Source organism: Cnephaeus nilssonii, assembly GCF_951640355.1.
Source record: "Cnephaeus nilssonii genome assembly, chromosome: 2".
Classification (NCBI taxonomy): Eukaryota; Metazoa; Chordata; class Mammalia; order Chiroptera; family Vespertilionidae; genus Cnephaeus; species Cnephaeus nilssonii.
This window is the reverse complement of record NC_137073.1, coordinates 110,319,868-110,331,326: the sequence shown is the minus strand read 5'-3', so window position 1 is coordinate 110,331,326 and position 11,459 is coordinate 110,319,868.

Below are 11,459 nucleotides of genomic sequence, written 5' to 3'. Positions count from 1 at the left end.
TTTCTCCCACCCACTCACCCACTCCCTACTGATTTTTCTTTTATGGCTTCTCAGATTTTCTCAGAGCCATCTTGGTTTATTTCTTTTCCTTAACTTCTTTGTTCTACAAGCCACTAAGTCTTATACCTTATAATATTTTGTGTTTTTTTTTTTCTTGCTATTCTCATGCAAAGACCACACGCAGGTCCTAGGCTGTTAAAACAACTTTTTTTTAGAGCTTACCTTACCATCTGCATTAGTTATGTAATGCTGTACATCAAACCTATCTAGGATTTGTTATCTTCACCGTTTTTGTGTCTGGGGAGTTCAGGGTTAGGTTCACTGAAGGATTCCGGCTCAGGATCTCTCTCATAAAGTTGCCGTCAGGATATCCCCAGGGATGCAGTCCTCTGAAGGCATGAGGGGCTGGAGGAGGTGCCACAGCGGCTCATTCATGGGGCTGGCAGGGGGACGCTGGCTGTTGGGGAAAGGTCTCATTTCTCCCCTCTTGGGCCTCTCCCTAAGGCAGCTTGAGTGTCCACATGACATAGGGACTGCCTTCCCCAGAGTGAGGGGTCCAGAAAGGACTGTAGGCAGAACTACACTCTGCTAACCCAGCCTCAGAGGTCGCGCGCTCTTCTGCTGGCCCTATTCTCTGTGTTAGAAGTGAGTTCCTTAGTTCAGCCCACATTCAAGGGAGGGGAATTGGGCTCCACTTTGTGAAGAAAAGAGGGTCAAAATGTAAACGTATTTTAAAACCACTGCGTCATCCTTTTCTCTATGTGCAATAAGCCACCTTACCAGTATATATGCCTTTTTCAAATTCAGCTTCCTAAACCAAGGCTTTAGCTGATTTAGTTTCCCGATCAGACAATATAAGTAACTTTAAAGAGTAAAAGAACAAGTAAGAACATCCCTGTGGTCCTATTCATCCCATCTGTAATCCGTCATACCTGTGGACCTTGTCATCCTCTGCATCCAGGCCTGCCTACCACCAACCCCAAACACATGTGGGTCATGCTCAGGTGTGGCCATCAGGCCTTTGTCCTCACTGTTCCTCCCAGTCCCAATGTCCTCTGCTTCAGCATCTTCCAGGTCCCGAATAAAGCCCACTCATTCAGCTATCCTTTCAAAAACTGTGTGGCAAGTCTTCTAGATTACAGGCACCCCCGGTGTGTCTCACTTCACTTTCATTTGTTAGCTATCCACTTCACTGGGCACCTGCCTTCAAGTATCCGGTAATGTGATGAGAGGTGGGGATACAAAGGTGAACTTGTTGTTAAGTTTGGAGTATCCCTAGTTGATATCTATAGCTGCTTCTTTTAATTTTTCTTTAGATAGGTCCTTTCGGGGTCTTCTTTATTGGGCCCAACCCAGTGCTAGGCATATTCCAGGTATTCAATAAGTATTCAGAGATTGAACAAATAAAGATTATAAAATCAATAGGTAAGGCTAATTTTCTCTCTAAAAAGTGGTATTTTGCCCCTCCCCCCCTTAAAAACATGATAGCTATTTTGAACTACTGAGAGAATTAAACGTATTTTGTCTTAAGCTGGAGTTATAACATTTGAACGTTAATCCAATGACAACAGCAAAAAGTTAGTGGTTTCAAACGGATAATTGGTTTTCTGCTACCTTCTTCAGCTCACCCTCTAATCTTATATCTAGTTATAATACTGTCATCCTAACCGATCTATTGTTTATATTTAAACTAGTTTTTTTTTTTCCTTAATGAATTCTGAATTGTCACACAACAGTCAGTATTTAAGGACAAAGGCTCCCTCTGAAAGCGTCCAGGGACCCATGCAATCCTCCACCTGAACATTCCTGCAATTGGTTGACAAATGTTCCAAATCTGTTTATCGATACTAATGAGACTAAGGAGTAAATGTTTGCAGTGAAACAGTTCAGCAGGCAGAGCTCTGCCTTCATAAATGTACACAAAAAGCTTGGGAATTGGTCATGTGTCTGACTCGGGAACACCTTTGGCCACAGAGGTCTGAACCGCTTCTAAGGGAGAAAACAAGGTGCTAAACAAAAAATGCCTGATTCTGTTAGGTCTTTCAAAACACAAGGGACTTTCTGTCGAGTAGGCTTGAATTTTTTTTTTTAAACCCATACCTAAGATGAGCATCAGTAAATGGGAGAAGTTGTGTTATTTGACCTAAGGGAAAAAGTAAAGCTAGAACCAGGCTGCATCCTCCAGGCTACTGCAGAAGAAATCTTGCCTGACAAACTAGATTAGCAGGCCGGCTAACTCCCTGGGAGTCCTGATTGCTAAAGGAGAGAAAGTCACAGATCAGAATCACGGATACTTCTGAAATGAAAACGTCTCCACCAGAGCCAAATACGACTGTGTCTTCTTGGGTGGCTATTTTGCTCACACGAAAATTCATCTTGCTAAAGAATCCACCCTCCACGAAAGAAATGACGTGATATTCTCTTAACATGTTGCCTCCATAAAGGCAGTGTGGAGTTGAGTTGCTTTGTTTTCAAATGTGTCCTTGCAAGCTTAAGCTGTTTGGAGTTGGGTATGAAGTAAACCACGATTGTGTATGAGGTAAATGTTTAAAAAAATGGAAAGTTGGGCTTTAAGAAACCCCAGGATAGATTCTAATTAAATGGTCAATGTTCCAACATGGTCCTTCCTGGAGGTAAAGGGAAGCACTATAAACTTCGTTCAGAATGTCAGAATGTGACTTGATGAAGGCCACGTGAAAAGTGGCCACGTTGATGCATTTATAAGAATATGTCCTAATCCCCATCGATTTTCTTTCTTCCAAAAACTGAGTGCCCCCTTCCAGTTGTGTTCTGGGTCGTCCAGATGTCCCTGTGACGAGATAATGAAGCTTAGGCAATGCTACAGTAGTATGATGAGCACACTTGCAGGTGTTATATAAGCAATTTTGTAACAGGGGATGTCAGGACATCCTGGGCCACTCCTCTCTTTACAGCTGGAGAAACAGGAAGGAGCTCAGCCTCTTGGGAGGAGCATTGGCCACAGTACCTCTACGGGGGTAGAAAACTCTGACTTGGGATCTTGGGTTCCAGCCATTGCTTCCTCCTCCCCACATCAGGCCAGAGAGGCAATATTCCCTGGGGACACAAGACAGAGGTTCTCAAAACTCTTTCAGGGGAAATCCAACTAATTGGGTGAGGATACAATCACCTGCAAGACAATCTCCCATTAAGACTCATGGTAAGTTATTTTTTTAATTGGCAGTAGCACAGATAAAAGTTTATGGGAAATTTGAGGTGCAGTGTAGCTATTACTTCATTCCTCTCCCTCCCACTGATGGGGCTCATAATCATTTTTCTTGAGAATCCTTATCAAGAAATACATCAGTATTTATGAGAGTGTTTGTGTCATTGCATGTATTCCAGAGACATAGGGGTGATACAGTGACCTGGGGTTCTGTGACTTCATTGGCTATAGTATCATTAGATACTTAATTACCTTCAATAATTTTGAAGCGAGTAGTGAAAGAATGTCCCATAAAGAGCCCAGTGAGCCATGCACATCTATGGGGTCTGCAGATCTATTCCCACTTCTGTCACCAGCTAACTGTGTGACAGTGATTCTAATTTAATCCGGACCTCAATTTTCTCCTTCCGAAAATTAGGGAACTAGACTAGATGAACTCAAAAGTCCCTTCTCTATAATCTTGTGAGTTTATAGATTCACACAAATGTTTTGTGTTTTTTTTTTACTTTTATATAGCCTTTGTTTTCCATGATTATGAAAATAGAATTTTAATGAAGAAATTTCCCAATACTAAATTTTAATTCACTTAATTTTATCATAAAACATTCTGCCCATCACTTTTGGGAAAGGCTATAATGAAAATCAAATGAACCCTAGGGGACTTTTGCCCTGTGGAATATACAGGGAATAAATAAGGGAATACACAAAAAATGCTTAGCATAGTATCACATACTTAAGTTCTCAATAAGTAGAAACAATTTTTATTGTTAGTATCATATCATTTATTCATTCAATAAATGTTAGCGCATATGCCAGTTAATGGGGAGAGATAAAATGCTGAACAAGAGATGAGAATTGCTGAGCCATAGCAATTTCCAAGTTGACCCAGGTGGTTGTAGAACCTGATGAGCAAATGTTCATGATCCAAAGTGCCCCCCTCCCTTGGGTCCTACTCTGTTATGGACTAGGGGTCAGGTACATAGATGGGATGAGTGTGGGTACTGCGTCAAGGGAATAACCCTCTTGCTCTGATTTGCCCAAGAGAGGGGTAGTTGCTCATGTTTCTTACTCAATAAAATGAATCTCAGGTCTTTGGTCTTTGGTCTTCTCCCCTATTCAGAGTACTGGGGTATTGGGTTTGCCTAAGATAATGTGACTATCCTCCCATCAAATAAATCATATACTTGTTTTTATTCCTTTTAAGAGCTAAGAAATAATACTGAAGTGTAGCAAATATTGCTGGGAAGTTCCATACATTCATTCTGGTTAATCATTCCATACTTCCTGAATGCAAGCTGTACACAAAATAAAGTGCCCTCCCCCCATATTTAGAATAACTAATTTGTCATGCCAAGAACTGAAAACTTCATGGCAAAAATCATGAATGCTCTCAGTGCCTGACTAGGTGAACCTGCGTCTACCATTTTGTTCAGTTTCTTGTTAAGGTTTTATTCCTGGTGAAATAATCATTAAAAATTCTTCCTAGCTTTTAAAATATATTGACTAACACTTACTGAAACACCAGTTTCTCAACATAGGCACACATTTGGCCACATGTGATGAAGTTCAGCTCCTCGGAGCAATCTAAGCTAGTTAGGAGGCCTAAGACTTCGTGGCTGCACAGATGGGCTCCAAATCGTAGTTGACTCAGGGATTTTCTTCTACTCTTCTTTTTCTTCCACCTTTCCAGGCCTAAACCGGGAAGAATGGGAAGATGGCAAGTGGAAGGGAGAATTTTTTTTCCTTCCTTTGCTGCAAATAATGCCAATGCAAAGTAAGACAGGTAGCATCTGTGATGACGTTAAGTGATTTGACAGGAAGGAACAGAAAAAGTTGTCCTATCAATATAGAGTTGCATGTTTTAAATATTTTTCCTTCAGAAGAGCAGATATAATGAGTTAACTTATGTCCACATTGGAATGAGTTCATAGCCATGCTTATTATTAGCACTAGAGGCCCGATGCACGAAATTCATGCAAAAGTAGGCCTTCCTTCCCCTGGCTGCCGGCACTGGCTTCCCTCTGGCACCCAGGACCCGGGCTTCCCTTGAAGCCCTGGCTTCATCTGGAAGGTTGTCTGGAAGGACGTCCGGAAGACGTCTGTAAGTGAAAAATGGACCTTGAAAGAACTGACTCCATCCTGTCCCCTTGCCTCTATCTGAACCATAGGCACTCCATTTTATTCCCATAAATTTAGTAAGAACTGCCTTTTAGGGTTTCCCTATGAGCACAGATGGTCCCCTTGTTCTGTTAATTCCAGGATGTAACTAAACCAGTTAAGTAACTATGCTATTTCTAGCTTTTGTAAATGAGCTTGCTTGAATAATGGGAAAATAAGACACTTTTAGAAAAGGGGGGTAAGGGGGCTGGAAATCTGAGCCTGTGACGGAAATCTGGTGTACATTCTTATCGGTCTATGGTCTGGTCGCTGCTCCCTCTTCATCGTCAGTCTTGCAGGACCTGTTTACTTAAGCACTGCTCCCATTCTGGAAAGGCCATAAAACATACAACCCCCAGACGGAGTTGTCAGGGCTGACGCCAGGCCAGGCCTTGAGATAGGGTCTCACTGCACCAATCCCAGAGTTTTTTCCTTCTCTTTTTGCCTCTATACGCTTACCCTTAACTTCATTTCAGGACCTCGAGGTTTGGAGAGGCGTTAGCCCTTAGCTGCCGCCGGCTTTTGAAATAAAGGCTCCAAAATTCGACCCTCTGACTGTGGCGTCTTCTGTTGGACTCACTGAATTTCAATATAACAGAGGACATCCAGTCTAATTAGCATATTGTGCTTTTATTCTTCTGGATGCTCTGGCTACCACTGGCACATCTGCACTTCCTCTCCGGAAGCTGCCTGTCACACCACCCATCTTACTGCACAGCTGGGCCAAACAAGCCTTTCTCTTTCACCTCCTCTGCCCTTCCCTTCCACTTGACTATTAATTAATTCTGCCACTGGCTGGGCTTACTTGTTCTCTCCTGTAAATGGGTCTATGAATTCAAGAAGAGGCAGAGTTACCACTTTCTTGGGTGAATGCTAGAAAAAAAAAGAGTTGGAAAGACAGAAACCAAGGTCCTTGAACTGGGCAGACTTCTGCTTCTTTGCAAGACCGCTTCACTACCTCTTGTGTCATTGGCCATCATTTAGTGAACTTAGCGTTTGCCATGAGCTATGGGGGACATAAAATGAACCGAGGAGAGGAAAAATATGCAACTAATAAATGTCATACCATATATTCTTTCCATCAAGTATTTATTTACAAACATTTATTGAATTCTTACTATAAGCTATTTTCTGTGCTAGGTGCTGGCAATACAAAGATTAGACATAGTCCTGACTCTATCATAACAAATATTAAAAGTAATACAGATAAAATGCCTTGGAATCTTAGCAGGAAGAAAGTGTGGATGAAAAGGGGCAACATGCTAACCTGACAAGCTCAAGGGAGGTCTGCAAGGTGGTCTTGCAAACTCAGAGACGTAAAGGAACCACAAAGGCTGGTCTGAAATGAAAACTTTAACTGAAAGCAGTGATGGTGGGTAGTCACGTCCCCGGCTGGTATCTTCCCTGACAAAGGTCAGTCTTTGCCTTGCCTGAGCCTGTTGTCCTTTTGCATCTATGATAACATGTTGTTGGAATGTCAAAGTCCTCTTCCTTTTTCCGTGACTCCTCATGGCACAGGCACCACTCTCCTCATTGTTATTGAGTTCATTGTTGACTGTTAACTACCCTGCACCCACCTAAGTAAAGGAAGTATGTGTCTATCCTTTTACTTTTTCTCCAATCCCAGAGGTCCCCCCCGACCTTCCCCCCGGCTTTCTTCTGCCTCCCTAATCTGTCACCAACAGAGTTCATGTAACCCACTTACATCTCCTTTTTTGATTGTAATGTATGAAACAAGGTTAAGGAAAAAAAAAACACGCCATTTTCCGGAGCACTATCTCAATACGTTGAGATTCTGCTTCTCTTGTTGACAGTTGGACTCAAATAAACTCACAAACATTCTTTACGGGTTTGAATGTTTCTTATGTTAACAAAAGGGTGTAAAAAAGTCAGAATTTTTTTAAGGCAGACAGAATGCTGATAAGGGAAATGAAACTCTAAAGGTGCTAATGCAAAAATTATGTCCAAGGCCACAGATACTGAAAATAAAAGCAAAACCCATAATGCTTATGAAACAATAATTTTGGTTGTATCTGCTCTTTGGTAGAGATAGAATTATTTAGAATATTCATGAACTGTAAACTAGCTCTGGGTAATAGTTACTGGATGTGCCGCGAAATAAGTAAACAAAGGACTGCAGTAGGAATAAGAAGGTAAAGGAAGTGCTTGTAAATTTTAACAAATCCTTTTGAAACGAGACAAGAATTCAAATCAATTTTTATTATGGCAACAAATAGGATAAATGCCTACAATGAAGCCAAATAGACATCCGTCTTTTAGAACAATTAGATAATTGTTAAACAATTAAATGATTAAATCTTCAGTAAAGGTGTAGGATATAAAGAAAGCCAAGAGATACACTCAGGAAAATCCCTGTGGGAAGTGGCTCTTGAAACTCGCTCCCCAGTTCCCGCCTTACTCTGCCCTGCACGAAAGAGCCACTTCCATTGGATCCTACCACGACCCTACCTAAATACTAGAAAAAAATCTAATCCGGACATTGTATATCAAGAGGGAAAAACAACCAATTCAAGGAGGTAATTGCTTTCTGTAGTCTTGTTTCAGAGCATCCAGAGATTGACACCAGCCGCCAACAGGCCTGGTCTTGCCTGTGACTTGGGTGCGGCGCCTCTGTGAATCTGTTCTCCTATCAGAGGGAACGGCGAGATTCAGCAGACCTCATGGCTCTGGGCCTCTCTCTGTCTTGACAATAGATTTATTGGCATCAGCAATAGGAAAAGCTAATTAAGTCTTTATGCAATTAATTCTCAGGCTGGAATGGAATTACTCTTTTTGATACAGAATTAAGTACTTTATTACTTCTTTGCACTGGAGAAATCGCATTTCAACTTCTAATTTTGCCCTCCTAAATCCACAACTCAGGATTCCCGTCTTTCTCAAGAGCAGGAGATACATATTTGGAAGTGTGCCCGGGAGCTCTGTGGCTCCTGGTGTCTGCCCACCCCTCATTTATCTTGATGAGGGAGAAGTGGTTCAAGTGACCACAGGACTCAGGAATAACCTGGAATGAAGAAAAGACAACGATCGGTTAGGTCTCTGGGCCCTGAAATGGCACTTTGACTTTGAAATATGAATGTAACACTATTCCGTCTTGGTTTACGTCTTCTCAGCTTAATGAAGTTAGAACATAAAGCACGCAGAAGGCAGCATTCCTAGCATGCACCCAGGGCATTTTGACCACAGAAACATCTATCATTTAGATTTGAAAGGATCTTAACTCTTAAAAGTACATTGATATTGTCATTGAAATGGATTTAAAATGGGAAGTAAGAAAGATCACACTTTTGTCAAAATCTAATCTTCAAAAAAATATTTAGTCTTAGCATGGATGCCCACTCTCTACCTATTGTGATAATATTTTTTCTATTAAGGTGATGGTTCTAAGAGTGTTCCAGAGAATCCTTTAGGGAGGAACACTTTAGTAGTGAGGTAGTTATTCTAATATACCTCACTTACAGCAGATGCTACTAATGAAATCTGGATTTTAAAACAACAACACAGAACATTATATATCTTTAGAGACTCCACTATATTATCCTATTAAACATCAGTTTCCTCTCATGTGTTAAAAATATTTAGACCTTCCGATTAAATCTATAGTTTAAAAATTGATTCACCAGAAATCAACTAATTAAGACTTTAAACTGTTTATTTTTCCCTTTCTCTGTTACTGAACTCAAGGCATTCGCCGCTTGGGGTGCTCTATTCAAGAGACATGTTGTCTTAAGGTAGTTTTATTCACTTGCAGCGAGTAAAGGAGACAGGACATTCATATACAAAGCTCTGCCATTGCTTACATACGTGATTTCATCACTTACATGTTGATTTCTTCTTTGTAGTTGGCCACAACTATGCACAGAGTTCCTATCAAACTTACCCCGTTTACAATTGTTCTGCAAGATACTGTGCTGCATTTTAACATTCAGCAAGAACGGCGTTTAGTAAGAATGTCCCCAACCTCAATACCCTTGTCCTATCTAACATGTAGGGTACTTTTTGTTCTTTCTTTAGTTTTTACCCTACTTTAAGGATTGCACTATGAATTTATACACAATACCGTTTATATAACTCAGCTTACTCTCAGCCCAGATAAATAATGAACACTAAAGATTTCACTTTATTTCAAATACGTTATTGCATCTCAAAACAGGGACACTTTTTAATGCAATATTTAAATTCTCGTGTCTTCAACCTTGGCTATAATAACAGGTTTTACCAAGGGACAATTGAAGACTATTCATATTAGGAGAAGCACAAATCTCTCTTGTCTCCTTCCAGGTTGAAACAATTGCTCTCTTTAATAAATTCCTGTACCATTCACGTCTGTCCTTCTAGTGGCATTTACATTATGTATACTTTGAATTATGATGATTAATGCTCAGGTATTCTCTCTCTCTGAACTTTGTGTTCTTTAATGTTCTTAATTATTATTTTTAAAATTTGTCTTTAATGTTAAAAGTATTACAGATGTTTCCCTCCCCCCCCCCCCAGTAACCCCCTCCATATATAGACTACTTTGATAACAAAGAGGTAAATCACTAGAACAAAACACTGATATCTGGGGTTTATTTACTTATATATTTATTCACATTGCATATGTATTTATTTACGTATTTATTAAGTAGATTGGTTTATGCTCAATCTACTATATGTTCTTTCTTCTCTTTCTCTTCTGAGTTCATACATATTTACTGAACACTAGCTATGTCCCAACCCCATGCTACACGGCAGCAATACAATAGTGAGCAAGGTAGGCCAGATTCCAGGCTTGATGGAGGTTACAGTATGCTGGGTTATAAACAAGCAAGCAGGCTAATTCCCGTACAGCCTGGGGACAACAAAGTAGAGAAGCCTTACTCATATTTGGAGGTTAGGGCAGAGATATCGAAGGCGAGATCTGAGGGATCCGCAGCAGTTTCCTGCCAGGGATGGCCCAGGAGTCTTCCACCTGGAGGGCACAGAATGTGAGACCACCATCTTTGAAAAGAATACAGTCTTTGAGCGATTGTAAGAATTTAGGTACGATTGAGACATCAGTGAGGACACTAGCAGAGGGAGGGCAAGAATAGAGACAAGACACTAATTGATTAGGAGGCTATTAGTCACAGCTATCCAAACTAGAGATGACAGGAGAGTGAACTGCAGTGCTGACAGTGGGGATGAAGCATAGTAATTGACTTCCAAAGATATTTGAAAGGTAGGATTAAGAGGTAACTTTGAAGATTGAGTGTGTGTGTGTGTGTGTGTGTGTGTGTGTGTGTGTGTTGGGGCTGTGAAGAAAGAGAAAGAAGGAGAACTGAAGCATGGTTATAGAATTTCTGGTTTTGATAACTGTGACGATAGGAGGAAGCCCCAGATACAGAATGCAGGAGAAGCAGGTATAAAATGAGATTATGAATTCGATTTAGTGAGAAATTAGAGTAAAAATGACTAGTAGACTAAATAGCAGCTATATGGTTCTGAAAATGGGAAGAGGAATCTTGGTGGAGATGCAGAACTGGGGTCATCAGCATAAGAATGATCATTAAAGCTATGAGAGTGAGGCCACCCAAGGCACATGTGAAGGTAAGATGAGAATTTGGCTGGCTACCTGCCCATTCCGTACGTTCAAGGATCACTGTATCAATAGCCATGTAGACTGTGAGCTCTCAGTGTTCTACTCTTGGGGCCTCTTCTCATCTGTGGAGATTCCCAGCCATGATTCCCTGGAGGACTTCTATCGTGTATTGTAGGGGGAGCTGTTTTGGAGAATCATCCAGGTGTTTCGTGCACACAGAATCCTGGCTCCGTTAATGATTAGCTCAAGCCACCCAAAAAGTGTGTGACACATTTCTTCACTGAGTTCTGTTAACGTAAGAAACATTCAAGCCTGTAAGGAATTTTTGTGAATTTATTTGAGCCCAACTGTCAACAATGCCGGGAAGCAGAATTTCAATGTATTGAGAGAGTGCTCCAGAGAATGGCGTGTTTTTTTTTTGTTGTTTGTTTTTTTAACCTTGTTTTATACATTAAATCAAAAGAGGAGAGGTAAGTGGGTTACATGAAGTCCATTGGTGATAGACTAGGGAGGTGGGAAAAAGCAAAGGGGAAAACCTCT